Raw genomic sequence first — 21364 nt, 5'->3', positions numbered from 1 at the left:
GGGGATGGGCGCCTGGGGTGACTCCTCCCTCCCGGATGGAGGAGACCTCACCTCGTTCTGACCACTACGGACAAAGGCCTGAATGGCCGCAGGTGAGTGAGCCCTCGGCGGTGGTCTTCCTTCTATTGTAAACCTTGGTTTCGTTAGAGAAATAGCAAAAGCACATGCCCCCATTTGGCCAGTAGGAAGGGCCCACCACCCTTTGCGAAGATTTACTGGCCCTTTATAGGCACCTGTGTATATAATACGAAAAAGCTGCTCTCCACTCCCCCCTGACCTCCCGAAGAACTTCGCTACATCCAGGCCTTCTGGTATAGAGGTGGCCTACGTGTGACAAAGCGGGGTTAAAAACCACAAGTCTTGCAAATGCCCATTTTTAAAAAAATCAAAAGAAATGTCTTCTGGAAATGACTTTGAGATGGGATTGTCAGATTACCTCTAGGAGCAGCAGCACACCTTGATGTTTGCCCCGGGGTTAGAGGTTGTGGAGAAGACCTTGAGAAGGAGAAGGTCCGATGCCAGACTGTCATATTTAGAAGACACATTGTTTTATGTGTGCATTTTATTCCTCATATTGTATAGTAGTTTACAATGCCAAGTACTTCTTTTAAATATCTATCTATCTCTATGTTCTGAAGTGCCTGATAAAAGTGGAGGTAGTAAAAAAAAGACATTTTAGTCAATATCTTGTTAAAATTCATATCAAATACTGTTAATTTGGGAATGGCCAAACCACCTCTTTGACAGTACACATTTGTGCACTGGTTCAAGGGAGAAGGAAGGGCAAAGAGCTGGATGCCAGTGTGTTTCAAAATGAGGCTGATTGCCCATTGTCCCTTATGTTCATCATTTTGTTTTACTTAGCTGTGTTCATAGTGTATATATACTGGACAAATGAGTCCTAATTTACATCATCTAGCCTTTCTAGATGTTAAAGAGTTTGCCAGGGTATGACAAAAATAGAGTTAGTAACCTAATGCATTTTGTACATTTGTGCTAAAATTTCTAGGAAAGATTGTCTTCTGAATATGTGAGCATTACAGCCTACATGGTTGGTGGAGGAGGGGGAGAAGGGAAGGATGGCCTTAGGCTAAAATAAAATGTTCATATTTCAAGACACTTTCAGATTATAACTGTCAAATTTGTGCAGTTTATTCAATGCTGCTGTGTATACAGTGGACAAATTAAGTCCTTTTTTTGAAACATCTAGTCCATCTAGATGTTTAGAAGTGCCCAAGGTATGTTAAATGTAGAGGTAGTAAAATATCACTTTTGTAAATATCTTTTTATTAAAACTCATAGAAATACTATCTTTTGGGAATGGAATTGTTAAACCACCTCTGTGAGTAATATACTATAGTCTATATTTGTTCAGTAGGTTGGAGGAGGTAGGAGGGAAAGAACTGCAAAAGGTAATATGCTAGTGTATGCATATTTGGACATTTTTAGATAAAACCATTTTTATATGTCATGTGCATTTTGTTTAGCTGTGTATATAATGGACAAATAAGTCCTAAAATTGCAATATCTAGCCTTTAGATGTTAAAGAGGTTGCCAGTCTATGACAAAGTAGTTAGTAAAATTATCATGTTTTATACACTTTGTGTTGAAATTCATTGGAAAGCTTGTCTTGTGTAAATGACTTGGATATGAATTTGTTCAACCACCTGTAAATATTACACACAGCTGTACTTGTCCACTGGATTGGTGGTGAAGAGAAGGGAGTGAGAGGGAATGGTTCAGGCCAACATGGTCGTATTTAGAAGATACCTTAGATTATAACCATTGTTAATATGTGCAATTTTAACAGTGCTGTGCACATAGTGGACAAGTTCTTATATGAAATATCTAGTCTTTCTAGACATTTAGAAGTGCTTGATGTACTTAAAAGTAGTAGTAGTAGAATAATGATTCTTGTAAATAGCTTTTAACTAGCTGATATAAAATATTGTCTTTATAAATGGAATTGTTAAACCACCTCTCCAAACAGTACCCTCTGTACTTGTTCACTACTAGGTTAAGGGAGGTGGGAGGGAAGAAATTTCAAAAAGATGTTTTGCTAGTGTGCAAGAGAAAATTTTAGCTTATCCTTTGCTGCCCTATATGTTACATGTCTTTCATTTAACTTTTACTGTATATATTGTGAATACACTAGACAAATAGGTCCTAACTTTGTAATATCTAGTCTCTAGATATTAAAGAGGTTGCCAATGTATGACAAAAGTAGAGTTAGTAAACTAACACATTTTGTACACTTTGTGTTAAAATTCATCGAAAAGCTGTCTTCTGAAAAGGACTTTGGAAATCAAATTGTGAAATCTTGAGTGACACATGTGCCTACTCAATGCATTGAGTTGATGGTGGCAGGAGGAAGTGGGAGAAATGAAGGGTTCCAGACTAGACTGTTCCTATATGGAAGACACTTTCAGACATAACCATTGTTACATGTGTGTAGAGTATTCAACACTATTATGTATACAGTGGACAAACTTAAGTCCTTATTTGAAACAGCTAGTCTTTCTAGATGTTTAGAAGTGCACAAAGTATGTTAAAAGTAGAGAGAGTAAAATAACACGTTTGTAGATATCATTTTGTTAAAACTCATTTCAAATACTATGTTTTGGAAATGTGATGGTCAAACCACCTCTCTGAGCAGTACACATTATTATATTTGTACTGGTTCAGGGAGGAAGAAGAAAGTGCAAAAGTCTTTATACCACTATGTTTATAGCTAGGCAGGATTAACCATCTTCCCGGGTGCCTGTGCATTGTGCTTTACTTAGCTGTGTATATACTGTATGTGAAGCAAAAACTGTTTTAATTTACAACATCTAGTCTTTCTAGATGTTACAGAGGTTGCCAGTGAATGACAGAAGTAGTAAACAAATACATTTTTTTTATTTACTTGTACACTTGTGTTAAATTCCTAAGAAGGACTGTTCTGAAAACATGAGAAATGAAATTGTTAAAATCCCCTCTAAGCATTACAAATGCTTACTGTACTGTCCACTCTGTTGATAGAGATGAGAAGGAGAAGGGTTCTAGGCCAGAAAGTTCCTTCCTATTCAGAAGACACTCTCAGATTATAGCCTCTGTATGCAGTTTAATCAAACTTAAATCCTTATTTGATGGCTAGTCTTTCTAGATGTTTGAAAGTGGACAACATATGTTTAAAGAGTTAAAGTGACACCCTTTAAGCATTTTTTTTGTGATAATTCATAGGAATGGTGGTATTTGAGGAATGGAGTTGTTAAATTTGATGTCTTGGAGAGTACGCTGACTGTTCACAAGGGAAGGAAGTACAGAAAAAAGGGTTCTGTCCCATGAGTCTTTAAAATTACCTAACCATCTATAATAATAAAAGCATAATATACTAATTAGACCGGACATCCTTCCGGACAAAACCGGAGCTGCAAGGGAAGCCCGGGTCCTGGCTGCCAGCAGCCAGGGAAAGAAGGCCTACTCTTGAATGAATTTTGTGCACCAGGCTTCTAGTTGTTACATATGTGCATATTAATTAATATTGCTGTGTATGCAAGGATAAACAAGTCTTAATGCCTTATTAAGTATATTAAAAGTAGAGGTAGTAAAATAATCCCTTTACAAAAGCCCTCTTGTTAGTTTTTAGGAAGGACTGTCTTCTGGGAGTGTCTTTGTTAATCCACCTCTTGGAGCCAGGTGGTCCTGTATTTAGTCACTGATGTGGTGGAGGAGGGAGAAGAGGAAGGGTGAAGGGAAGGGTTCTTTGCTAGTATCTCCATACCTAGAAGAAAGTTTTAGGTTATAATTATAGGTCTGTATGCATTTGTGTAAAGTTCCTGTGTTTATTGTGGAAATGGTTCTTTCTTTATTTTGCAACATTGGAGCTTTTTAGATATCCTGAGGTGACAATGTCTGATAAAAAGTAGAGCTAGTGAATTAACCAATTTCTAAATATCTTTTTGTTATAATTGTTAGAAAAGAGGCATTGTGGACATAGAATTGTTGAACCAGCTCATAAATGGACATCGGGACTTGTTCATGCGAGGGGTGTGTGTGGATGTGTTCATATTCCCATTGTGGTGATAACCCTGATGTGCATGCATCTCTTTAGGCTGTGCTATAGGAATATGTTGTGAAGTACTTCAGTCAAAACTTGCCTCCTCGCTAATATTTTAGAAGCATCATACTTTGTGTACGTTTGCTTTGGGTCTCATTTTTAATGGAACATTAAGGGAACACAATGTTTTAATTGTAACTTTGTGAATATGTTTTATCTAGAGGTCTGTTGCTATTTTTGCCCGTTATGAAATTTTTGTTACCAAGTAAGGCAGGATTACATTTTCTTCCAGATTGAGTTGGTGTAGGGTATTCTTGGTTATCAAAATACTCATAGCTTTGGGACTTTGAAATGGTAGCTCTTCATGATGTGTGAGATAAGCATGATACATAACTGTACCATCTTAATTACATAAAAATGGAAGCTTAGTTGTGTAGACACACAGGACTTAGAAGGACATGTCAGACTGTAAACTGCTTGTGATTGTGGATGGCTTTGTTCTTGTGTTTTTCAATTTCCTATATATGCACGTTAACTTTTAAAAAATGTTACTTTAAAAGCCAAAAAAACAAACAAACAAAAACAAGCCACTGTCCTGTTTTACTAATGCACAGCTGAAGCCACATAAAAAATCATACTCTTTTAGTGCAGCTAAGATAGTCTCAATCAGATCTGCATGTAACGTGGAGATAAAACGTATTTCACCATGTTCAGCAGCCAAGTCTCTGGCTCCCAAATCTCTCAACAGACAGTTCATTATTTAAAAAAACAAAGCAAAGATGCTGATTTTACATTTACTTCTTCCCCGAAGTCTATGAACTCGCAGTGATCTAACACAGCAATTTGCAACCTTTTTCATCTCATGGCACACACAGACTAATTCCTAAAATTCTGCAGCACACCAAAAAATATATTTTTTGCCAACCTGACAAAAAATAGGTATAATTTTGATTCTTTCTCACCGGACGGCTATTGTTGGCTGTTGTCACTTTTTTATTTGACAATCTAAGGGAAAAGAGATCAGTGCATGGCATGTTTTAAAAATTCTTGCGGCACACTGGTTGAAAACCGCTGGTCTAAAATGTTAACCTCTGGAGACAGACAGAAAAGCTGTCACCACGGCGGTGAGCTGGACCCACTCTGCTCACAAGATGCTCCAGCAAGACTCATTCACTCGCCCGATCAGCCTAACACCTGTGCAAAATGAAGACATACTCCAACCTTGAATCTTTCCAAACCTGGGTCTGAAAAAGCACAGAGGCGCCGAGAATCCAAGTCTACAGAACATGGAGGAGTTGGGTGTACATTTGACAAGAGCCCTCAGGTCCGGACTTCTGATACTTTCTCCCCACGAAGTCACAGAGCCTCAGAGATACAACAATGGAGACAGGAGACAGCCGTCATATAACTCTGAACTGACGTGCCAGTGCCAGACCACACCACCTATACTGTGTATTGTCTCCACACTTTTGTACCTCCTATAATTAACTTCTGAAAAGCATGAGTGCTCTATGTTTCTTTGTGCTCAAAAACGTTCAGTTCTCACATGTAAACATTTACAATTACCTACGGTGTTTCTAAACCTAATACTGTATACATCTTCTTACTTTTTAAATATATTGAAAGTCTCAGATTACGGAAGCAGCCAGAGAGGCCAAGGCTGACATAGAGAAGCCTGTGAGCGACTCCAGCATGTGTGGTCTCCCAGCTGCCAGAGATGACTACTAGCAACCTCCAGGCCCGGGTGGCAGGAGAAAGGAGGGGGAGCTTCCAAATTAATGCCTCCTGAACTGGATCTCCATGTCTTCGGTGTACTGGCGCCCAGTGGCGGCCACAAACTAGAGGACATTTTACAGAGAGCTGCTCTGCACAGACACCGAGAGGGCCAGGGCTCAGAAAACCATGGTGGAACGTGATTCAGGGTTTGTATTTTAGTAGGTGAAGCTCTTTCTCCTTCTCTCTCTGCCTCAGTGGCCTCACTACTGCTTCTTTGAGACAGGGGTAAATAAGCTGCCATTCAAGCCCTAGGAGGTGAGGGAAGGAAACAATGATTACTGTGCTCCGCACTCGCCAGGCCCTTCACACAATTCTGACATCCAACAGCCTCTCTGCTGGGGTTATCTGGCTATTGTCTGCCCCACCCCCATGATGCTCAGTCCTATTCTGTGACCTGACCAGCTGACACCTGTGGACCACTCACCTGGGCTCCACGCTTTCTAGATTCCCATTGGTTCAGCCAAGAGGCCCAGTAGGGGACGGGAGAAAGGAGGAAGGTCAAGGTATTTCTCGCCAGCTCCCTCTCTCCTTGGATGCCATGTCTTTGGGCACCATTCTTCTTGACTATAGTTCCTGCTGGACAGCCCCTTTCCAGTTCCAGATCTCACTGGGCTCCGGTAACTCTACTTCCTCCCTTTGGCCCTCAGCCCTAAGGATGCACCGATTTCCCATTGTTGTTAGTCCTTGGGAGCCCCTTGGTGCCTGGCCAGCACCTCTATAACTGTTCCTTCCATTAGTCTTCATCCCAACCATCTGGGGTGAATTCTGTTTCCTGCCAGGAGCTCTGACACTGGCTCTCACTCTGAACATAATGGCTTTTGCAAGTAAGATGAAATGCAAAGATGTGAGTTAATAAGCACATGGGAGCATTTCTAAGAGTTTGTTATAAGTACTAGGCTGAGCGAACTAATAAGGCTGATTCATCAACGGTGAGGCCTTGAACCCAACTCCTAATCCAGCCAAAAGATAGCAATCCTGAGGCATGGGGTCTAGACTCTGTCCATAGTAAGTGCACAGTCAGGTTGTTAAAAACTTATTCTGTGCTTTTGGCTACCTGCATATGAATAGGAGAAAAACAAACAAACAAACAAACAAACCAAACTCAGGGCCCAAGCAACATTCCAAGCTCCTTTGGGGGGAATACAACCTGCAAGAAGGACAATGATAGCTACCTGTCACCGACCGGCACACATTTCACAACAGCCCTGTGAGGAAGCATTCTGTCTCCATCTGACAAATGGGCAAACAGATTCAAAGAAGTTTACATGGGTAAGCAACTTGCCCGAGCCCCACACCCCAGATGGGACTGCTCTCAATGCTATTCTTTCCTCTCCACTGTACTAGTTCTTAAAGGAGGGAAATAAGGACTCATGGTCTCCAAATTATTTCTGAATTGGGCCTAGAGAGATCAGGCTCTCTAGTTTTAAGCAAATCAAAAACACCAAGGAAAGAGAATTTTGATTGCAAGGACCAACCTAGTTCATAAATTGGTTAAGAAAGTTCTCTGTGATACAATTGAAAGAACATAAATAGTATGTCTGTATGGTATAAAGCGTACAGTAGAATCCCACTGTGGATATATGTGTGGATATGTGTGTCTACAATGACTGTTTATCACTATATTACGCAATGGTAAGTGCCATCAAATACTTATCTTTAGAACAGTGAGAGGTCTGTGCCCTTCTGTACAGAATTTTCTACCATGAGCATGAAACTTAATTTCTTATTTAAGAAATCAGGAAGGAGGGGAAGAGAGAAGTAGGCTGGTTTTTCTAAACATATAAACCAGTGGTCGGCAAACTGTGGCTCGCGATCCACATGCAGCTCTTTGGCCCCTTGAGTGTAGCTCTTCCACAAAATACCACGTGCGGGCGCACATGTACAGTGCGATTGAAACTTCGTGGCCCATGCGCAGAAGTCGGTAGACCAATGGTTCTCAACCTCAGCTGCATAATGGACTCACCTGGAATCACCCAGGTCCCACCCCTAGAAATTCAGCTTTACATGGTCTGGGGTATCACCTGGGCAGTGGGAGTCTTCACACTCCCCCAGGTGATTCTAGTTGGCAGCCAGAGTTGAGAGCCACTGGGTGAGTCCTAGTCCATTAGGATAAAATTTAAAAAGGGTGAAAGGTTTTAACCCTTTGTATGCCAAAGACCCCACTGGCAACCAGGTGAAGCCCCTAGACGCCTCCTCCAATACTGTTTTCAAATGTGCAAAGTAAACCAAATCATTTTAAAGCAAACAAATTATACTTAGCCGTAGCTATCACAATATTGTTATTGTAGTATGGTAATGTAAGTGCTTCTTTATTAATACACCAAGTGACAAGATCTAAAAGTAGTTCTGTTAAATACCATCGTCCTGAAGTCATAATGAATGTAAATAATATTTGAAGACATCTGTGGAAACTTTAATGTGATACGGATTTATTGGTGACAAGGTCGAGATACTTCTAGCATTAATGTGCTTTGTTACCTGCATTCATAACTAAAGAAAATGCCAAATTCCAGTTAGAATTCATTGTACATAAAAGATAGAATTTTTCTCCCATTCAAACTGACAGATTCCCAGGTGTGGAGGGAGGAGAGGGTGTATCAGGGCCGAGTTCCAGGACTTGGTCAGCCCACCACCAGGTGAAAGACCTCCAGCAGAGGGAAGGAAAAGGATGGCAACCTATCGCATGCTAATTTCCAGGAGAGGCTGGTTTTTGTTTGTTTTTTTAAAGTAACTCTGTAAGGCTCCTTCAAGACATGAAACATTTGCATTTCCTGAAAACTAACTACACTGTATATCTTAATTACAGCAATATTTTTCAAGTGCCACTTTGTGTGAAAAGATCCCTGTTCCTTCCACTAAAAAGACTCAGCTGTTTTATCTGCCTCAAGACATCTATCACATCAGTGCCAATATCTCGGGATTTAAAAGGAGGATTTGGGAAACTTTCTAACTGCTTAATCAATAGGTTCCTTTTCATACAGTGCTACGCTGCCTGCATAGAACCTGAATGCTCCTTTTCTCCAACCTGAATTTAAAATAGTGTTTACTATGTACTGAGTGGCTATTATACTTCAGGTACAGTGCTAGGCTCTTTTCCTGGACTAATTCTAATGCTCATATCCATGCTGAACAAGCATCCCAGCTTACTAATGCAAAAATAAAATGACTCGGAACTTCAAAACAGAGTTTGATATTATAGAATCCCCGGGGGGGGGCGGGGAGCGACATACCTCATTTTATTGCTCCTCGCTTTATTGCACTCCACAGATTTCCCTTTTTATACAAGCTAAAGACCCCCTCTCCCAACAAAAAGATTAAGACTCCCTTTACTACGATACTTGCTTTATTACAGTGTTGAAACCAAACCCACAATATCTGTGCGGTGTGCCTGTACTCACTCCATTACAGTGGCCTGGCACCTAACCTGAAATATATCTGAGGTATGTCTGTAGTTATTTTTATTTTTATTTTTTAATTTATTTATTTTTTTTATTGCTTAAAGCATTACAAAGGGTATTACATATGTGTCCTTTTTTTCCCCGCCCTCGACAATACCCCGGCTTCCCCTACCCCCTCCCCTCCCTTCTGCCCCCCAACCCTCTCTGGCCTTCCCACTGCAGTTTGACAATCAGTTTGAGGCAGCTCTGCCTCTGTATCTATTATTGTTCAAAAGTTTGTAATGGTCTTTATTATCCATGAATGAGTGAGATCATGTGGTATTTTTCCTTCATTGACTGGCTTATTTCACTTAGCATAATGCTCTCCAGCTCCATCCATGCCGTTGCAAATTGTAAGAGTTCCTTCTTTTTTACAGCAGCATAGTATTCCATCGTGTAGATGTACCACAGTTTTCTAATCCATTCATCTACTGATGGGCACTTAGGCTGTTTCCAGATCTTAGCTATGGTGAATTGTGCTGCTATGAACATATGGGTGCATATATCCTTTCTGATTGGTGTTTTTGGTTTCTTGGGATATATTCCTAGAAGTGGGATCACAGGGTCAAATGGGAGTTCCATTTTTAGTTTTTTGAGGAAACTCCATACTGTCTTCCATAGTGGCTGCACCAGTCTGCATTCCCACCAGCAGTGCACGAGTGTTCCTTTTTCTCCACATCCTCTCCAGCACTTGTCGTTTGTTGATTTGTTGATGATAGCCATTCTGACAGGTGTGAGATGGTACCTCATTGTTGTTTTGATTTGCATCTCTCGGATGATTAGTGACTTTGAGCATGTTTTCATATGTCTCTTGGCTTTCTGAATGTCCTCTTTTGAAAGGTGTCTATTTAGATCCTTTGCCCATTTTTTGATTGGATTGTTTACCTTCTTTTTGTTAAGTTGTATGAGTTCCCTATAAATTTTGGAGATTAGGCCCTTATCAGATATGACGTTGGCAAATATGTTTTCCCAAGCAGTGGGTTTTCTTGTAGTTATTTTTAAACAATAACATTTTCTCCTGGGGTGGGGAAGGACCACACCCACTTATCCTAGCAACAGATAGAGCTAACTAACTCAAAGGCCTGTTTTTATTTATAGCCACACTTTTCTAAAGATTCCAGAATGACTTTCTAAACTTTTTCCATTCTTCCCCATTCATGGAATGCCAGAGAAAGACAGGGTCAGCCCAGCCTGCGGGCATATGGCTGGGAAGAAGCAGTGGCCAGTCCCAAGAGGAGAGAAACCCCCACTGTGGAGACAGGCTTCCAGGAGTCCGGGGAACCTGTACTATGTGAAGTAGAAATCGGCTTGGGGAGGAGCCCTAACATCATCATCACCTTCAAATGCGAAGGTTCCCATTCCTAACCACAAGAGGGCTTTTGAAATGACCCTATTCAAACATTCTGATTCAAAATGTTCTCAGAACTCATTTCCTTTGCTTAGTATCTGAAATGGGGTAGGAGGCAGGGGGTGGCATTATTTTGTTTTCTGATCCCTAAGAAGTCAGTTCTTCATGAAGGCATTTAATGGGGTGGGGAGGCTCATAGTGAATGAGTTGTTTCAACGTGAACCAAACACTATAACAAAACTTAGAATGCCCCAAACTCTTCTTAAAACAGAGGGAAAGCTTGGGGAAAGGAACCCACAAAAGAGACCTCGCTAGGAAAAGAGCAAAAAAGCAGGCTAACCAACATCATGGACATCTTTAAACCAGCCCAACAGGAAGTCTCAGCAATTCACTCTTTGTTCTCATCTGTCTCTTCCACCAGGTAGAAATGTACAAGAGGTAAATGTAAGAGGAAATTGGGGCTGGGGGGGTGAAGATGGGGGGGGGGTGTCAAGGAGGAGAAAGAAATCATTTATTGAGTCCTAACAAATTTAAGGGACTTTCACATGCATCATTAACTCCTTCAATTTTCCCCATCATCTTATCAATCACCTCCCAATTTTATTTTATTTATTTTATTAAAGACTTTAAATTTCATTTGAGAAAGAGAGAGAGAAACATCAATGCAAAATTCAGGCATCCTTCAGCTGCCTTCTTGCACCCCCCCTACCGGGAATCGAACAAGCCAACTTTCAGTGCACAGGGAAACACCCAACCAACTGAGCCACACTAACCAGGACTCACCTCCCCAATTTTAAAATGAAACCAATGTCAGAGAGGTTAAGCAACTTGTCCAGAAGCACACAGATGGCAACAGAGTCAGAACTGAAAGCCAGGTGGTCTTGGCTAAGGACCAGGCTTTCTGCTGCCCCTCACGCCTCAGATCTGGTGAGCTACTTTTAGCTCAAATTTAAAGGTTCAGGAAAATGGTATCCCAAGTTCCAAAAAAAAAAAAAAAAAAAAAAAAAAAAAAAACTTTCCAAAGTAACAATTTTCATGTGATTGCCCCATTAGATAATCTCCTGGAGGCAAGGGGAGGGAAGGTGGAGAGGGAGGACATCAATGAACACCCAGGAAGTCAAAAGCGAAAAATAAAGGACCAATTTTAAAAGCAAACAACAACAGAAAAACAGGAATGGTGTGGGTGTGGGGATGGATTCTAAAAAAGATTGACATTGGTGAGTATTCTAGTCCTACAAGGAATATTCAGCAGGCAGTTTCTGATCGCTGTCTACAGGTGATCTTCAGAGTATAATGAGCCAGACTTAAGCCCCTTCTGGAAGGTACTCTTAGCTGGTCAACCAAGAGATAGTGACCGAGACCTAGGAGACACAGGGCTTCTGTTTCAGCAAGCCATGTGACCTGCTCTCCCAGGTGACATCACCCTCCAAGATGTCATCAAGGACCGGTCCAGTCTCCCAGACCAGGCGCCTTCACAAACTGCTGTGGTCACACATCTCATTAGTGAGTGTGCACCTTTAACATATGTCAACTTACTTTAAAATGATAAACATGTAAATATTACTAAAACCTAAGTCCTTAATTTTCATGGGAAATAAACATAAGTTAAAGTTTTCATATTTTCTTCCCATACTGATCTGGGCTTGCACCCCAGTGACCACTTGGGGCCCCCAATGACCTCACCTTCACCTGAGCCACATCCCTGACATCTTCTCCAGATCAGCGGTCCGGGTCTCCATCCCCAGCACTGATGGCCTGTTCTTCATGCCTAAGAGTCCTATCATCCTTTCTATCCATTTTCTTAGGGTTCACAGCCTATGCCTCCCAGATTCCTTTACCTCCCCAAATCAATAATTATCAATGCCCTCTTTCCCCCTAATTCCTGTCTTTCCATCATGATCACCCAGCAAAACCCCCAACTTTCACAACAAACTTAGCTTCAGTCTACCTTCTCTTCTGCACTCAGGCAGCTCAGCAGGGCCTGGGAATACAGTGACCACGTGAACATTGTTGCCAGGTGACATCATTGAAGGTCTTTCAACATCAGGAACTCAGGCTTACTAGTATTCTTCTCAATTGGCTCCATTTCCCTTTCTCCTCAGCCAACGATTCCAAATCCACACCCCTTCCCCCTCTATTTCCAGGAGCATGCCTGGCCGTCTACCTCATCCATCCACTCAACCATTCTTCCATTCGTTCCAACATGTACTGAGCACCCACTATGTGCCAGGTGCCATGCCAGGGACAGAGACAGAACTGAATCTCACAGTGCGTACATTCTAGTAAAACAGTCAGGTGTTGGGAGATGATGAAAATAAAGGAAATAAAGAATAAGCAGAAAATCCTGGTCACTGGATGTGACCCACGTCACTTCCTGCCCCCTTCTCCCCCTTCCAATGTTTTTAATTGAGGTAAAATTCACATAACACTAAATTAACCTTTAAAAGTGTACTATAAAGTGGCATTTAGTACATTCGCAATATTGTGCAACCATTACCTCTGTCTAGTTCCAAAACATTCTTACTGCCTCCCCCCCACCCCCAAAAAAAGAAACGCAGAACCATCCCACCCACCCTCCTTCCCCAGTCCCTGACAACCACTGACCTGCTTTCTGCCTCTGGATTTACCTATTCTGGGAATTTCCTATCAATGGAATCCCACAACCCCCTCCAATGCAGACAACAATAGGAGCATTTACAACAGGGCCCTACCCTAGATGTGGGGGTCGGGTATTGCATTCACCTTTGTGCCCCTATGCCTGGCATGTAAATACTCAGCAAATGTTTTGGGGGCCACACGGATGAGCCCTACAAAGGATTAGTGGCTCAGCATCTAAGCCTTTAGAGCTGCATGTCATGTTAGACGCCATCTGACTCAACTCGCCCACTTTTGCAGAACATAAAGAGGCTCACAAAGCAGTTCATGGCAGGGCACGTGTCAGCTCCCAGATCTCCTGACTTCCCAGCTGTGTCCTGCCCTATTCCAAGAAGGCACTTGTTACCCAAGACAGCACTGCTCCTCTGCATCTTCCACGGTCCCTCATTTTCCACAGCAAAAAGGCTGCTGCTTGCCAGCCAGCCACCTGTCTCGGGCCCTTGTCTTTCCTCATGCCTCTCCTCCAGCCCTGCTTTGTTTTTGTTTGTTGTTTTGTTTTTTTCTCTGTCTCTTGGCCTATGGTTCTCTTATTTCCTAGGAAAATCTCGTCCTTCAAAAAGACAACTAGAGAGTGTTGTCTTCTTCAGGGAGCAGTTCAAACAAATTACAGGGCAGTCCCTCTCCGGGTGCCGCTGGTCCCCCCTGGTGGGGGAAGCTTCTCATCTCCCAGAAAGTTTCATTTGCCTGCTCTGGGATTCGGTCTTTTGGGTGCTCCAGGGTGCAGAAGGCAGAGTCCCAGGGAACTTGGGTGTAGAATGAAGGCCAAGTAACAGCTCACAATGAAAAGCCAAATCCCAAATTTCCAAGAAACACATAATTCCCACCGTCGCCTGCTTGCTGCAGGTTTCCAACCGTGGCCATTGAACTAACAGTGGCCACTGAATGAACGGTACAGCATGTCATTCTTTGTCACCATTGACTTGATGATGACCAGCAACCCAGCAGGACGATTTTAGAGGCGTGGTATTTACAGAAAATGCTGTTAGGAAACTTTTGCTTTCGCACCTTAACTGGCCTCAAAGGCAGCAAGAGAACATGCCGCAGTGAACAAGTGAACCCTGGCATGGGTGCCGTGTGATGTTCATTACTTTCTGTGGCTGGGCTTCACCTATCGTCTGTCTGCACTTCTGCTGGGTGTGTTCACAGGTGTGTGTCTGAGGCTCACAGAGGCTCAGAGGCTGATCACAAGCCAGACTGTCCATGATGGGAATGAGACATGTTCCAGGGCCCTCACTTTAACCGCTCACAGCAGTGATTACCCCACACAGTCAGCCTTGATAGGACAGTCATGGGCATGGACAGAGTGCTAAGAACAGGGGCCGTGAGTTACCTACACCCTTTGCTATTGAAGAATTCATTTTACCACTTTACATCATAACAGCCACTGGCTATGAACATGTTTGGCCTCCCTGGATATGAGACTTTATGAGCCTCACCTTATCTTTCTTGTAAATGCAGACTCATTCTTTTAAATAAAAATGGAAACTATTTTTTAGGACAAGAAAAACCATCTGCCTTCTCCCCCCCCCCAAAAAAAACACACCCTTTCCACGTTTTTATATGAAAGATCTCTAATAGACGTTTCTCTTGCCAAAGGCAACTTTTCTTTAGCCTGAGAGGAATTTCTCTTTGTCTCTATACCTAGTGCAGAACTCATCTTCAGAAGATTATTCAATATTCAATATCTGTCTTCCCAATTTATCTGCGATGAGGCAGCCCGATCTAGTGCATCTCATGGAGACAGGTAGGCTTCGGAATCAGAGACCTGAGTGAAGCCCCCAATCTGTGCCTTATCAGTACAGGGGCCATATAGGCTCATTAAAAAAAAATTTTTTTTATTGATTTTTAGAAAGAGAGGAAGAGGGAGAGGGAGAGGGAGAGGGAGAGGGAGAGGAAGAGAAAAAGAAGCACTGATTTGTTGTTCCACTTACTTATGCATTCATTGGTTGCTTCTTGAATGTGCCCTGACCAGGGATTGAACACACAACCTTGGTGTATCAGGTTGATGCTCTATAACCAACTGACCTACCTGGCAAGGGCCCATATATCCCCATTTATGCCTGTTCTCCCAGCATAATCATTACTACCCCCTTTCACTCTCAAAAGTGTTGAGGTTTGTATGATAAATTTTGTGGTCACCTTAAAATTACATGAGTCACTGCAGACAAGACACTTTTCCATAACTCAGTTTCATATTTGTTCAATGAAAACCTAATTGACAGGGCCGTCATTAGCATGGAACCAGTGCACTCAAGGCATGGCTCCCCGGAGTGCCCAGTCCTCCCGGAACTGAGCTATGTGCTCCAGAGATCCATTTGCAGGAAAAGCGTTCCTCTGCATGTGAGGCCCTCACCACTGACTGCCAGTTTGAAGACAGGACCAGTATCCACTTTCACTGTGAGATGGTCTATTTGTAACGGGATCTACTGTGTCCAGCAGCTGCACAGTTAATTCTGTGCAGGGATATGTAAGCACCTATACTCTCTCCACAAAGGTAGGATTAAGATTAAAATTCACACCAAACAAACCTCTATGAAAAGTAGATCAAGGGACTGTGGCTCAGAATAGGGGGAGTGGTAGGAGATCCTTCAAACTGAGTGAAATAATCACCCCACAGCCAATGAATTTGTAAATTTCTTACTTTCCCAAACCAAAAAAATTGCCCTTACCAATCCAATGATAGGACAGTTTCTCCATAAAAGGACTGAGGTATCTCACTTAAGAAATTAGGCCAAAAAGCCCAACCACAAAGCATGGCTCAGTGGTTGAGCATCGACCTATGAACCAGGAGTTCATGGTTCCATTCTGGGTTAGGGCACATACCCAGGTTGTGAGCTCCAATCCCCAGTAGGGGGCTGCAAGAGACAGCCAATCAGTGATACTCTCTCATCATTGATGTTTCTCTCTCCCTTCCCCTTCCACTCTGAAATCAATAAAAATATAAATTTTTTTAAAAATTAGGCCAAATAGTACCTACAGCCTTGCACATGAAACTGTATGTGAAGCAATCAGCAGCTCAGGAAGCAACAGAAAAAGAGAGATGCTGTCCTTCATCGATAAGCTTGCTAAACACATGTATGTTCCCTTTAGTCTGACATGAGCAGTAACAATATAATGGGGCTGCTCCTGCAACTTTAAGAGAATGGCTTTGACTGGTTAAGAAAGACAATCGATAAGCCCATAGAAAAATGGAAGTTAAAAATTTCAAACTGTTCCATTCCAATCTTGAGTACACCTTTTGAAACAAAGAATGAAAAAAATATATATATTGTTCCTATTATAATTTAATACGGGTTGAATGCATGAAGATCCCTCTCCATGCTCAACTACTAAAGAAGTGGGAAGGAAATGGTCAGCACTTCCATGCTCTAAATATAGACTTAGCCGCTGAGAGAGGAAAGCGATACACATGGCCGCCCAGCCATGACTCCGCGCCCCCAGGACAGCAAGGAGCAGTGCAGAGGGGGCTGTTCTGTGGCAAACTCACTTCCCATCAACAGAAGTTTCTAGACAGAGGAAAAAGGCTAATGCCGATCCCAGAAATCCGACTGCAGATACAGCGCAGCACCCTCCAGCGGGCCTCACTGGGCAAGGTAACCACCAGGATGAAATACACACCTACGGAGCTGTCTACCTCAACCTCACAGCCATGGTAGCAAGGAAAACACCCCGGCAGCTGTGTGTGCAACGTATTTCTTGGGCAATGCGGTACTTCCCGGAGTTCTTGTGATTATGTAACTCGGAAACATAGAAGAGGAAAAGAGAAGTTGGTCTGTAGATTGTTCATTTTCCTGAAGAATGTCTATGGTTTTTCTCCACTTGAAAAACTGAACCAGAAATCACACTTCTGTCTAGGATTCGGATAATCAGTACGTTTTGGCTTTAAACACATCATGTACCTTGTGCTGATCAACACAGCCTTCCAGGTGGAATGTTCTGAGGTTACCTCCTCGTGCATAAGAGAATGAACCAAGGATTAATCAAGCTCAATGCTTAGACCAGGTCCAAGAAGGAAATAGAACAATTGGAGATAAGCCCACACCCCCTCCACTATTATCTGGAAGTATTGGGGAAAGGCCAAGTCAGATGGAGGTCAGCCCCCAATAAACAGAAGTGATAGGGCAGCAGTGGAGGGTGTACTGTCCAGACCAGAGCACTCCGAAATCCTGCTCTAGGACTGTGTGTCACAGACCCCTCGGCAGACTGGTGAGACCTATGGACCCTTCTCGGGACTTTTTTTTTTAATATTTTATTGATTTTTTACAGAGAGGAAGGGAGAGGGATAGAGAGCTAGAAACATCGATGAGAGAGAAACATCGATTCAGCTGCCTCCTGCAAGCCCCCGACTGGGGATGTGCCCGCAACCAAGGCATATGCCCTTGACCGGAATCGAACCTGGGACCCTTCAGTCCGCAGGCCAACGCTCTATCCACTGAGCCAAACCGGTTAGGGCGCTTCTCGGGACTTTTTAAAAATATGTTTTTATTAATTTTAGAGAGAGAGGAAGGTAGAGGGAGGGAGAGAGAGAGAGAGAGAGAGAGAAAAACATCAATTGGCTGCCTTCTGCATGCCCCTCCCTGAAGATCAAGCCTGCAACCTGGGCATGTGCCCTGACGAGGAATCAAACTGTGATCTTCTGATTCATAGGTTATGCTCAACCTCTGAGGACACTGGCCAGGCCCCTCTCAGGATTTTTAATTCATAAAATGAAATACATAGGAATACAGAAGAAGTCAATTATATTTAAACTAGAGGCCCAGTGCACGAATTCGTGCATGGGTGGGGTCCAGCTGCTCCCCCCTGCCTGCCCTGCCCCGATTGGTCCCCCCACCCGATTACTGAAGTGTGACCTGGTCATTCTGGTTGTTCTGCCATTCTGTCGCCTGGCTTTTATATATATAGATATGGTGATCAAAATATTTTTTAATTGTGATATAGTAACACATATGCTTACTTGTCAATGCATTGGGGTTGGGGGTGGGGGACAATCAGGGGCAGGGCTGGCCGGGGAAGTTATTAGTGTCAAAGCTCTTTGCAGAGTGTATACACATTTGCTGCTGGCTTTCGGATGAGTTGAAGCTTCAAAGGCGCTTTAGTGTCAGGGACACTTACAGCTTCCGTTTCTAAGCCTCTCCCTAGTCAGGTAATGTGGTTTAGTTCCCTGCTGACAAACCCTCTAAAGAGAAGCCATGGTGTGATGTGCTGCCCTCTTTGGTAGGAAGCAGTGGAGAGAGAACGTGGGAAGATGGTGGTTGTGCTGGGCACCTCTCCTGGACACCTGACTGATGGTCCAAACCGTGAGCAGTTTTCCTCCTGATCATTCATCATTCAGGTTCCTGGTCTATGAAGGCTGGAGAGCATTTACTTACTTAGAATCACTGAAGGTCACACTTCAGTAATCGGGTGGGGGGACCAATTGGGGCAGGGCAGGCAGGGGGGAGGGACCGCAGGCGGTTGGATGGCCAGCCCTGCCCCCGATCGGGCCAGTTGGCCACCACAGTGTGCGTCATAGCCACCGGTCATTCTGGTCATTCTGGTTGTTCTGCCATTCTGTCGCCTGGCTTTTATATATATAGATAGGGTGATCAAAATATTTTTTAATTGTGATATAGTAACACATATGCTTGTCAATGCATTAAATAACACTATCTAGTAATGGGTATAATAACTACCATAATTTCAAAGTCATAATATTTCAAGATATCTGTTAGCCACCTATGATGTGACATAAAATGTCAAATTTCTATTGGTGACAGAGTCACAGACAACACTAACATTACTGTGATGTGTGGTCAACATTCAAAAGTTAAGGAATTGCTTGATTTTTGTTAGAGGTGAGTGAAAATCAAGGTGTAATGTTTTCCCATATAAGCCTACAGATCCTCTTGAAACCCTACGAAGTGGTGCCTATGAAACACATGTGATAATCTGGTTTTCTCCCCTACTCCTAGGATTCTTCCAAATGATGAAGAGCCCTGCACCCAGGACCCTGGCCCAGCAGGAGCCACAACCCAGGCTGGGAGGAGAGAGGGTCTGCAGTATGGGGCCAACATCTCTGTTCCGCTTTTCTGTCAGTTGCACACATGCATGAGCCACAGTTTTTTATTTTTTAAATTGTTAGTATTGAGTGTTTAAATCGGCTGAATCATCGAGCCAAGGGGAACTTCCCCTGAGCTCTGTGTTTTAAACTGTATCAGGACAAAGCCCCAGGCTCATAGCAAACTTCTAACACTCTTTTACTATCGGAAATCAAACTCTTAGAAAAACTTCCTAACCGCAATTTCAAACATATAAATTTGTTGCCCTAAGAGTAACATAAATGAGAATAAAAGGAAAATAATTTGCAACAAACCTAACACACATTTCAAGTTACAATTCGTTGGGCAAAACTAATGTAGAAAGTATGATGGGATCATTTAGGTCAGTGGTTCCCAAACTTATTTGGCCTACCGCCCCCTTTCCAGAAAAAATATTACTCAGCCCCTGGAAATTAATTTTTTTTAATTTTAATAGCAGTTACTCATCGCCCCCAAATGCACCTGTGGCCATCACCGCCCCCCTGGATCGCTGCAGCGCCCACCGGGGGGCGGTAGCACCCACTTTGGGAATCACTGATTTAGGTGCTTGTACTTGAAATGTAAAATCCTGTAAGTGGGGACTGACACAGGTGAGGTGGTCTTTGTTAATGGTGAGTGAGGTCTGCAGGTGCAGGTAATAAACCAGTTTTGCTTTTCATCCATGACCATCTATCTTACAGTGGTAATGTCCTTGTAATAACCTGATCATTATTTAACAGGAAAGGAGGAAAGGGAAGACTAGATACAGGCATGCCATTTATGCCGCTTTGCCAAAAGTTGCATTTAACACTTTCCAAGTCTGTTTCCCGCTGATGGATGGGGAAAGGGACTGGACAAGGCAGTTTGACACGTGCCCAGTAAGTTCTGAGTGACCTGGGAAGGTGCCTACCTAGCTGCCCATCAATCACACCTGGAAGCGAATCAGTGGCCAGAATAGGCGTGGTCACTGCAAGTGCGGGAACCTGAGTATTTAAACTTTCAAATAAAGCAAGTTCCCTCTCGCCTTCTCCCCCTGGCATGCTGGGTGCCTGCTCTCCTGTGGCAGGGATGTGCCTCCCTGCGCCCACATGGCGCACGGCCCTTTTGGGCTCCACACAATAGACTAATGGACTGTAATTAGCTTGGACCCTGAACCACACCCGGCTGCAACATGGAATGGAAGCTCTGGACACTGGCCCTGCTTCTGGCTCTGCTGAACTCGCAGCTGCCCCTTTCGGGGCTGGCTTGGGGGAATGGGCCATTGCAACCCAAGAAACGTAACCTCACCCAAATAAAGCCTTCTCCCACACCCCATCCACCCACGGGGCTTCGGAGAACCTTGTTTCAGTGGTACTCTAGGAACCTCACTCCCACTTGGTCTGGGAAATCTGGCCCTTTAATTCCTCCTGCAACAGTGGAACACGCCGGGGTATAAGACCATTGTAGCCATCACAGATGGTTAGCATCCCTGGTCCCCACCCAATAGATTCGAGCAGTGCCCTCAAGCACTGCCAACCAAACGGCTCCACAAATTTCTAAAATGCTCCCATAAGACTCCCAGAACCAGCCAAATTCATGGTGCAGCTCCCACATTCCGCCCCGCTCTGGGTGTTATCCAGCTGGGCCACTGAGGAGACACTCCCCAGGAAATGCAAGTGGCATTACAAGAGCAAGACCAGAGCTCCCAGGTGGCTTCCCCAGGAACAAGGGACCTTCCAAGAGTCGAGCCCTTGGGACAAGAAAAGCAGGAGAAGGCAGGGAGAACAAAGCAGCCTGAGAGAGGGAGGCGGAGAGGAAGCCAAGGGGGTTCCTGGGGTTCCCAGAGACTCCAGGCCGGGCTGCAGGCAGCTCCTGGCTCCTCTCCCGGAGCCCGAATGTGAATTCTCCACTTTTGTGTGAAGCAAGCTCTGGCAGGTTTCTCTGCCAGCGCCCGGGGGGAGGGGGGGGAGGGGGAGCTTATTAATTACAGGGGCCAGCCCACCTGCAGGGAGGGCCACCCACCCAACCTAGGCGGGCAGTGGGCCCAGGAAAGGCCCAGGAGAACCTGTTTGGA

Source organism: Myotis brandtii, unplaced genomic scaffold, assembly GCF_000412655.1.
Source record: "Myotis brandtii unplaced genomic scaffold, ASM41265v1 scaffold278, whole genome shotgun sequence".
Lineage (NCBI taxonomy): Eukaryota > Metazoa > Chordata > Mammalia > Chiroptera > Vespertilionidae > Myotis > Myotis brandtii.
Note: the sequence above shows the minus strand (reverse complement) of the source record.